The 10,541-nt window shown below is 37.0% G+C and overlaps 1 non-coding gene across 1 annotated transcript; it reads right to left on the bottom strand.

Annotated features, from left to right (window-relative positions):
- Positions 1 to 10,103: 10,103 nt before the first annotated feature.
- LOC141492454 (U6 spliceosomal RNA) lies at positions 10,104 to 10,213 on the bottom strand. Its single transcript, XR_012469920.1, has one exon. It is a non-coding gene; the product is annotated as a U6 spliceosomal RNA (small nuclear RNA).
- Between the last annotated feature and the right edge of the window lie 328 nt (positions 10,214 to 10,541).

Raw genomic sequence — 10,541 nt, 5'->3', positions numbered from 1 at the left:
TGTTTTGACCATCTCGATAATGGGCTTAAATTATCTTCACAAAATTAGCTTGGTAAACTGCCATGACACCAAGCTATCACTACTGTGACCTGGGGGGAAATCCACTTCAACTAAATATTTATTAAGTGCTTACAGTATACAAAGTTTTCTATCAGGAGATGAGGGAAAATTCAAGATTAAGAAACACATTTATAATCTAATGGGGAGGGGGAAAGGGTGACAGATACTGATAAGTAAACATGATACAAAATAGTACAGGATAATCACTCAATCAACAAACATTTTTTAAATTAGATATTTTATTTATTTGGTTTTCCAACTATATTTAATGGTAATTTTACCAATCATTTTTTGCAAGGTTTTGAGTTTTACTTTTCTCTCCTGCCCTGATAGAAAGCAATTCAATATAGGCTCTACATGTATATATAATATATATATATATATATATGCATATATGTATGCTAAACATAGATCCATATTGATCATGATGTGAAAGAAGAATCTAATCCAAGCAGTGAGGGAAAAAAAGATTAGTGAGAAAAAATGACATAATACATAAGACAACTTTTAAAAATCAAAAATAGTATGCTTTGGTCTTCACCTAAACTCCACAGTTCCTATTAAATGTTGACTATATACTGTACTAAGCCCTGCATATATAAATAAAAAGAGAAAAACATTCCTTTTCTTTATGAGACGGGCTTGTTGTTAGGGTTAGATGTACTAGCAAAGTGGCATTTGAGATTTGAGGTGGGGAAAGATCTTTATTAGAAGGTTCATATGTTTGTGTATGTATATGAATGAGGGAGGGTGTGTGAACGTGTGTGTGTATGAATGTATATATGTGTATATGTGTGTGTTTGTGTATGCTTGGAGCTGGAGAGATGGAAAGAATCAAGGAATATTACAGGTCACTGGACAATTGCCTAGTTGGTCTTTGTAGTAGTCTTACTGCCCTACTACCTAACTCATTTATAGATGCTGACATTATAAATTAAATCATTTATGCACAAACTATGTGAATTGAATGTAGAATTGTAGAATTAGTTGTTTTTTACTAGGGGAAATATAAGTGAATTTTTTTTAATGTTTTTAGTTGATTGCCAATACTTGAAAGGTCAAGGAAGCCCTGGATACTTTATTTCTCAATCACTCTTCTTTAAATTCTGCCATTGCTCACAAGCATGGCTGATCATGGAAAATTTTTCTTCTGGTTCATGCTTTGCTGGGTTATTTACATTTTCGAGAGAGTGTGTTCTTTATGTGGGGTCATAGAAACCTTTGGTTTTTCTGGATATCTTTATTCAACAGCATTTATTAAACACCTTCTTAAACAACCATCATCATTCTAGGCCCTGAGAGGGAGAGAGGGTGATACAAAGTCAAAATCAATCAATACGCAAACATTTATGAAATATAATGTGTATTTGGCATTGTACTATAGACTCTGTACATACAAGAACAAATTCAGTCAGCAATTATTAAACGCCTATTGTGACCTAGGCCCTTGAAGAGACAAATACAGTGAATGAGGCAATCAAGACTCCTAGGAGCATACCTCCTCTCAAGAATCATGGACAAAAGAGGATCATGACTGGCAAACTGGAAAGGACTTAACTTCATCATTCAATGGATGAGGAAACCAATTCAAAAAGATTAAATTTGTTTAAGGTTATTGAGCAAGTAAGTTTCAGAATTAGGATTTGAACTCAGGACATATATGTCTAGAGCTCATCCTTTTCCCACTGTACTGCAATCACAGGGGTGAAATAGCATATATATATATATATATATATATATATATATATATATATACATATAAAAATGTATTTATATACATATATAAATTAAATATAAACACTTACAAAACAAATATTAAATGAGGTTCAAATGAGATAATGTATAGAAATGCATGCAACTTAGAAGTACAATATAAATAATGGTTCTGATCTAAAAAGAACTGTGAGAAGCCAAAATAAATGTTGAAAATTTCATAAACAGACTTCATGCACCTGACCTTTAGGAAAGCCCCCATGCTCTCACAAAGAGTTTATTTACTCTTATTTTACAGAAAATTATAATGGGCTTTGTCATCTGGGACAGCTAGGAGGCACAGGTGATAGAGTTCTAGATCAGGAGTCAGGAAGACCTGAGTTCAAATTTAGTTTTAAATACTTACTAGTATCTGTGTATTACTCTGTGTTGCTATGTATCATTTTGTGTTACTTATGTCACAACCTCATTTCTTTCAGCTTCCTTCTCAGTAAAATGAGCTGGATAAGGAAATAGCAAATTATTCTAGTATCTTTGCCAAGAAAACCCCAAAAGAGGTCACAAAGAGTTGGACATGACTGCACAGCAACCTCTAATTTTTAAACTTTTAAGAGACTAAAAATAGCACATCAAAAAGGGAGAAAGGCTACCACAGGAAGGTATACCAGCTACAATGAGACATAATATCTGATAGCAAGAAAAGAAACAAAGAAAAGCCCTCCAAAAGCAAAAACCTCATAGACCAGAGTTTTGCTTTCCCAGGGTCAACAAAATTTCAAATTATTAAATTATTTATAAGAACAGGAAAGTATATAAAAATTTAAGCAAGATTTTCATACAAAATGAAAAATTGAAAGATTAAAGTTTTAAAAGGGCCAAATTTAGGTAAAATGCTGAAGAACATTAGATTAGATGCTGAAAAAAGGTATTTCTCAACTACCCAGGAAAACAACTTGCTAGAATGACTCATTTCCCAAGAGTTTCAGATAACTATTTTTTCTGCATTTCAAATTTATTTAAATGTTATATAATTTATGCATTTCATTAATAAGACTTTATACTCTGTAACACTTTATTTTTACTCATTTTTTTATGATTTGATTGTGAGCTTCTTGAGGGTAGGTGCTATTTTTGCCTTTCATTGTATATCAGGTACATAATTCACTGCCTGGTACACACAGTAGACACTTAATAAATGCTTATTTCCTTGACTTAGAGTTCATTTATCATTCTTATGTACAGAATTATTGTTTTGTTCTTCTATTAGGGGAAAAAAAAACCTCAGGGAGGGCGGGGACCAAATGATATTCATCTTTGTCTCTCCCCAGAGAATAGTATTGTATTCTGTATACAGTAGGCAATTAATAAATATAAATTGTTGACTCAGGAGAAGCTTAGTTCTGAGGTCTTGGTTTTAACTTGGACACTTAAGACCAATATGGCATGGTTAAGCCAAAGCTTCTTGGCCTCACTTTCTCATTTGTAAAATGAGAGAAGTGAACAAGATGGCCCCTATGATTTCTTTCAAGCTCTTGATCTGTCACTCTGTGATCTAGGAAAGAATCAATTTTCCTCTCCCCTTCTTGACCTCATCATAAATCTGAATTACTGAGATATCTTGTGCCCAAGATTAAGTTGCAGTAGGAACTTGCCTGTAAGATGGTTCAGCCCAGGTCACTGACAGCTCAAAACTCCCTGCAGGCCAGCAGAATCCTGCTCTGATTCCTGTTTCCTTGGGTAGTACATTTCACACAGCATCCTGCTGGGTTCTGGAATTTGGGAACCATGAATGCCTTAAATGAATGACATGTTATGTAAGTGAGACCACAGGGAAAGGATATATATAAAAACCATTTTACACGAGCAGTTACTTTGGGAACCAAGAGACAATGTCTTAGGAGGATACATAATTGAACGCTGAGTGAATCTGCAAAGGAGAAGAGAATACATCGTCATCACTTAGAAGATTTTTTTTGGTAGATAGCAGCTGGGCGAATGTATCAACCAGATATGGATTCCATTGTGTGTGTGTGTGTGTGTGTGTGTGTGTGTGTGTGTGCACTAGACCCTGAAAGACTATGTTCAATGTTCTTTCCAATACCAATGTTAATTAATATCTCTTCAATTTTCAAGGTTTCCAATCTTCCCACTGCCTATTCCTATAAAATAACTCCATTTCTACTTCCACTTTTTTCCCCTTCCCCCAGAAGGTTTGTTCTGATATGGTTACCCCTCTCTCAACCCTTTTCAAGCTCTTCTTTATGTTTCTTCTTCCCCCTTTAGAATATAAGCTTTTGAAATTAAGAACTGCTATTCAGTTTGCAGAGAATAAAGCACTCCCCTTGGAGTCAGGAGCTCAAGAGATCGAATACAACCTCAGACACTTGACGTCTCCTAGCTGTGTGACCCTGGGCAAGTCACTGACTGCCTCATATCCAGAGCCATCTCCAGTCATACTGTTTCATATCTGGCCACTGGACCTAGATGGCTCTGAAGGAGAAAGTGAGACTGGTGACTTAGCACAGCTCCCCCCTCACTCAAATACAATTCACAAGCTTGTCATGGTATCAATTCCATGATGTCATAGTCTTTTTTGAGGACAAAGGACAAAAACAATGACAAACAACAAATATTCTCAGCACTTAATAATGAGACTAGCACATGATAAATGCTTAATAAACTGTGTGTGTGTGTGTTTGTCTCTGTCTGACTCTGTCTCTCTCTTTCTCTCTCTCTTTCTCATACACACATGCTTGCTTCCTTTCTCCATCTAGATAGATAGTTAACTATCTATAATTTTTCATTTATCTGTCTATTATTTATCTGTCTGTCTTCTAACTGCTTTCTTTATTTTTAATCATCTGTCAATGAATCAGATTATAGATCTAGCAATCTATCATCCATCCATCCATCTACCTGTAATCTATTATCTATCTATCAATCATAAATCTAGTACATCTTTATTTGAGATTTTTACCTTATCTACTGCCAGGAGGACCCAAGTCAGCCATCAATTAATAAAACCTGACACTAGGCTTTATTTCCCTGTAATCTTTAAGCATAGATTGGATGTAACTGTATTTTTCTCTTGTTAGAAGACCAATGTACTTAAGAGTAGAGAGGCTCAGTGCCATTTGGCCATGAGGTTTGGCCAAGACAGCTTATAATTATAATAAGACATGCTAAGGTTTTGATCTATGTGGGTAAAGGAAATGTCCATATAGATCTTATGAAAAATCCTTGAAGAGCAGTATCATGTAAATCAGTGAGTTTATTAAACCCTAATCATGTCACAGGCACTGTGATAAGTGCTGAGAGTACAAACAGGTGGAAAAGAACCCTTGTCTTCAAGAAACTTACATTCTATTATAGAAGACAACATGGGCACAACTAGGTAGCTGAGATATCCACTCTGAAAGTGGAAACCATTAGGGTCTGGGATCACCAAGAAAGGTCTTTTGGAGTAGATAGGATTTGAGATGATCTTTGTAGGAAGTGAGAGAAACTAAAAGGCTGGGGGGAAGGACTAGACTGTTCCAGGAGTGGTGTGACAGCTAGGGCAAAGGCTTGGAGATGGGAACAAACCTTTGTCATACAAGGAAGGGGAGGGGTGGGATGTGTTAATGTGCCACAGTTTCCTCCTTTGTAAAATAATGGGGTTGTAATAGATATTTATGAATGCCCCTCAACATAAGCGTTTCTCAAATGTCTATTGCATAGGGTATTCAGGTCTGATCTAAGGTCTTTTCCATCCTTTACTTCTAGTTGTCCTTCTCCCATTCCCACTTTGAGCTTGTATCCTAAAGAAATTTACCCAAATCTCCTAACTAATAGGGGTGATGGCCTCAAAAGTCTTTTAAGTGAGAGATAGAGTAGTTCAGTGAATAAACATCCTTGAAAACAAAAAGATCTGGGTCCAAGTCCAGGACATTTATTGTTTTGATGTACTAGGGAACTTTTGAGAAGTGTCTTTCACTTGTAGAGGGGGTCCTCAGAGTTTCCCTTTACCAATGGAATAAAGGTCTAGTTCCCATCCCTATGTAAGTCTACATCTGGAGGATCACATAAACAGTCCTCACCCCAAGGCCTAGCTGCTCACTGTGAAGATCCCGTCTTCACTCTTTATCAGCATGCTTTCCAAAAGGAAAGGCTGATGAGAGAAAGAGAAGTGTTGAAGTCAGTTTGGAAGTCAGGGGCTCATCAATATTAGATGGATGGTTCACAGCTCTTCGTTGCCAGGCAGTTAGCACTTGGAGGGAATGTAGAAAAAGGTAAAGGAGTGTCTCTGAGAGAATGCTTTCACTTTGGCTAAACTGATGACACTCAGACACTCTCCTGAAGCCTCAGGCATGTTTTGTCCATGCATAGAAATAAACTGCCAAAAATTGTTCCATTTTCAAGAGACATTTCTCTTAGCTAGAACTGAGAGGATGCTCTAAGTTTTGCTGACTTTCCTGATAAGGAGAGAGGGGCACACTTATCCAGAGTTTGTGGGGGGGGGTTTGCTTTTTGCTCATTTTAAATGTATTATTTCCTTTGGAGGAAATCTTTCTTTTAATAAAGACCTGATACCTGGTAAGAGACAGGATAGTGGATTTTTGTTGGTTTTGTTTTGTTTTGCTTTTTTCAGAATAGAGAATAGATAGACTTCTGGTCATTTTGAAAATGGGGTTGTCCATCCTACTTCTGACCTTTTTCCCTCCTTGCCTTCCCAACCCCAACTCCAGGTTCTCTACCCCAAACCCACATCCTTCCCACCACAAGAATCTTAGACCCTAATCTAAAGCTTGAAAAGACTCGAGAGATAATTTAGTCCAATCTCTAACTCCTATCCATAATGTTGCACATATACAAGTAAAGTCATTTAACTAGGGCCACATAAGGTAGTAATTTCTGAGAAAAGACTAATGTTGCAGAAAGTATAAGGAAACAACCCCAAATGTCATATTCTTCTTTATTTTTTGATAATTTTTTGCTTTCTTCCCAAACTCCTATGGAAGGCATGCCTATAACTTAATGAAAACCACTTCTCATATAAAATCATCCTCTTATTTTATAATCAGACTTTAGTAGATAATAAAAGTTTGCTGCATAGAAAACAATCAAAGTTTGTTTGAAGGAGTCTAGTTGTAGTGGATAGAAAGCTGGGCCTGGATTCATAAAGATTTGGGTTCAAATTCTACCTCTGACATATACCAGACATGTGACTTTGGCAAGTCACTTAACTTCTGAAGACCCTGGGAAGCTCACTTAAAACTATAAATTGCAGAGGGGATACAGATCTCCATTCGTAGAGGAATTCTGCCCATCCAGGAGTTACTTTTACCAATGAAATCATGGGGCCTCTTGCTCCCTCCCTAGCAACAGCAGCAAAAAAAAGACAAAAACAAAAAACCAAAACTCAAAAAAGCCAAAAAATGGTTAGATGCAATACTGTTAGTTCATATATTATTTAATCTATGAGTTAGGTAGGGTAGATGACTAATAGTTTCATAGCAATCTACAAGCATTTAGATATCAAGCATTGTTAGTTACTGAGGATAAAAAAATTAAATAATCCTTGCTTTCAAAAAAACTTGCATTCTATTATGATTATTATATTACAGACAGAGGGATGTTTCTGTTTTCATTCCTTTCCCAAAGAAAGATAGACTGAAAGAAAGGAAAGGAGAAAGAAATAAAAAGGAAAGAGAGAAAGAAAGAAAGGAAGGAAGGAAAAAGAGAAAATGGAAGGGAGAAAGAAAGGAGAGAAAGAAATAAAGAGAAATAGGAAGGAAGGAAGGAAGGAAGAAAAAAAGAGAGAAAGGAAAGAAGAGAAACAGAAAAGAAAAAAGAAAGGAAATGAAAGGGAAGGAAGGAAAAAGAAAGAGAGAAAGGAAGGAAGGAATAAAAAAGAGAGAAAGGAAAGAAATAAGGGGAAGAAAAGATAACAGGAAGAAAGAGGAAGGAAGGAACAAGAAAGAGAAAGGAAGAAGGAAAGAAATAAAGAGAAATAGGAAGGAAGAAAAGCAGTAAAAGAAAAAAGAAAGGAAGTGAAAAGAAAGAAGGAAGAGAGGAAGGAAGAAAAGAAAAGAAGAAATGGAGATAGGGTATGTTTCCCTTAGAGTGAGTGATTTTAACATTTCTGAGAGCATGCTTTATAGAGGAATTGAGAGAAACCCCTGGGGCCCTGGGTTGGCTAAAGAGGGGTAACATTAAGGTAGGTGGGTATGGTACAGACAGTCTTGCAGAGGATACCAAAGACAAAGTTTTCCGATGTCTGGCCTAGCTAGGGGCTGCCTTAAGGCCCTAGTTCTTTCCCTTCTCCTACAGAAACTTCATAGAGGGATTCTACTTCACTGGAAACTTTTGAATTGAGGCTTCTAAATATAAAGGGTCAGAACTGTGGCCAATCCTGAGGGATTTCCATAGCAAGGACTACATAGTTCGGCCCTGAGTTGTTTCTAGTTATTTTCCACTTTGGATATTACAAATGATCCCAACAAGCTCATTTTTGTGATGGTCTCTTTCTTCTCCATGCCCTTCCCCCCGCCTTTGCTGCCCCTCCCCCACCCCACCCCCACTTCCATTCTGCCTGGTCCTCACAGCTGACCTGTAGAAATTCCCACCAAATTTTGGAAGGCCCCTGCAAATACAGGAGGATAACAACTCTCTTCATCCTTAAGGAAGGCTGAAACATGGGATGATGTAAAGGGCATCAGAAAGAACTAGATTTAAATTCTGCCTCTGACAGTAGTATGTAACTTTGGGCCAAACACTAAACCTTTGCGTCTCCATTTTCTCATCAGTAAAATGAAGGTTCTTGACTTTGCTTCATAAGTCCCTTCCAGCTTAAATCTATCTCTAAATCAGCATGATTTGGCATGAGAGACTTATTTGGAACTGACAAGTGATGGAATCAAAAAAGATTTCACCTAAAACAGGCAATAAAGATTTTACTCTCCAAGTCATGTTCCCAGATATTGCTACTACTCCATTTTTCTTATTTGTTTTGATTTTGATGTATTAGTGGTCCATGCCATTATGGGTTATTTTTTCCCAACTATTTTAGTAACTAGGGGAAACTGGTATTCATCAAAGACCAGTGACATCAATGTTTGCCAAAGAAAAATGATTTAATGACTTGACAAATATTAGATTTGTTGCAGGATCAAAACCATGTGGAGGTCAGAAACAATATCTTTGAGAATACGAGAAAGTGAGCACGTGTGATTTGGGAGTCTGGAACATAGTAGGCCCTCATTGAAATGAGTTTTATTAAAATAATAATTCTTAATGGTCAGAATAACGTCAACATGGATTTTATAGGATGAAACATAAATGAGCTTGGTAGTTAAGTGACTTTTCTCCTGATCATCTAGACTTTGCCAAGAACAAAGAAATCACAAAACAGAGTCAGGAGAAATGTTTCTTTTGTGGTGTAAAAGGTCCAGAATGTACAAATGTACATATTTTCTTTGGATGCATAAGACACAGCTGAGGCAAGGGTGTCTGAGAAGTTTTGAAGGTGTGAGCTGTAAAACGGCTGGGTCGCTTTGAGGACCCAATGGGGGATCTGGGCTTCGGGTAGGAGTCAGACTGAGATTTGAACTGGAAAGTTCCTTGGGGTATGACCAGAGGACAAGAAGTTAAAAAAAACACAATACCCTGCCCCCCAGCCCCCAATACAAATCCAACAAGTGACATATTTGATCTTCACTATGAAAAGCGGAATTACACAGAGGGTAGACTATTAGCAATGGTGACAGTAAGACCTAGGTTCTCTCTTGCGCTTGTTTATGTGAAAGTGGATAAGCCATTTCATTTTCCTAAACCTCAGTTTCCTATCTGCACAATTTACCCATAATAATACCTGTAACATCTGACTCATGGGGTGAACATACTTCCAGGTCCAAGGACGATAATCTGAGTCAAGTGATTTATAAAATCTCTCATGTACATGTCAATGAAAAATTATCCTTTCCTTTAGAAATATAAGTATGAAATATTCCAAAAGGAGATGATGCAAGGTACTTGCACTTGATTAAATCTAAGTCAAGGCTAAAGTCTATCAATAAGTAAAAACATCAGGGGTGGCTAAGTGGCGCAGTGGACAGAGCACTGGCCCTGGAGTCAGGAGTACCTGAGTTCAAATTTGACCTCAGACACTTAATAATTACCTAGCTGTGTGGCTTTGGGCAAGCCACTTAACCTCGCTGCCTTGAAAAAAACCTAAAACAAAAATAAGTAAAAAAAAATCAGAGACTTTAGCTGTTGGGAAAGTATGTTGGGAAATAAAATTAAGTAGAATTTGTTAGAGTAAAAAAAAAGTTAATTCATCTGACAGCTTTAAAGACTTTGACGTATGCTTCACAAATTTGTGTGTCATCCTTGCTCAAGGGCCATGCTAATCTTCTCTGTATTGTTCCAATTTTAGTTTATGTGCTGTCGATGCGAGCACAAAGACTTTGACGCATGAAGAGTTCTTGACTGAGGCAGCAGTGTTACATGAAACCAACCGTCCTTAGTTACTGAGACCTTTTAAGAGTCAGACACAAACTGAGCCCTAACTTGTTCTGATGCTGGATTTTGATGGCCCCTCTCCTAATGTCTCTAAGCCAGAGCACACACAGAGTGACAAATAACAAGACCCTGCATATCTTGTTTATAAAATGTCTTATCATCTAGATATTCAAAAACATCTAGCTTCCTGGGCTTTAAAATATTTTTTTCTTCTAGACATTTGTCATTTCAGAGTCATTAAATTCATTGCAAATATCCCCCCCCAC

Source organism: Macrotis lagotis, chromosome 6, assembly GCF_037893015.1.
Source record: "Macrotis lagotis isolate mMagLag1 chromosome 6, bilby.v1.9.chrom.fasta, whole genome shotgun sequence".
Lineage (NCBI taxonomy): Eukaryota > Metazoa > Chordata > Mammalia > Peramelemorphia > Peramelidae > Macrotis > Macrotis lagotis.
Note: the sequence above shows the minus strand (reverse complement) of the source record. Positions and strands in the feature narration are given on the sequence as shown.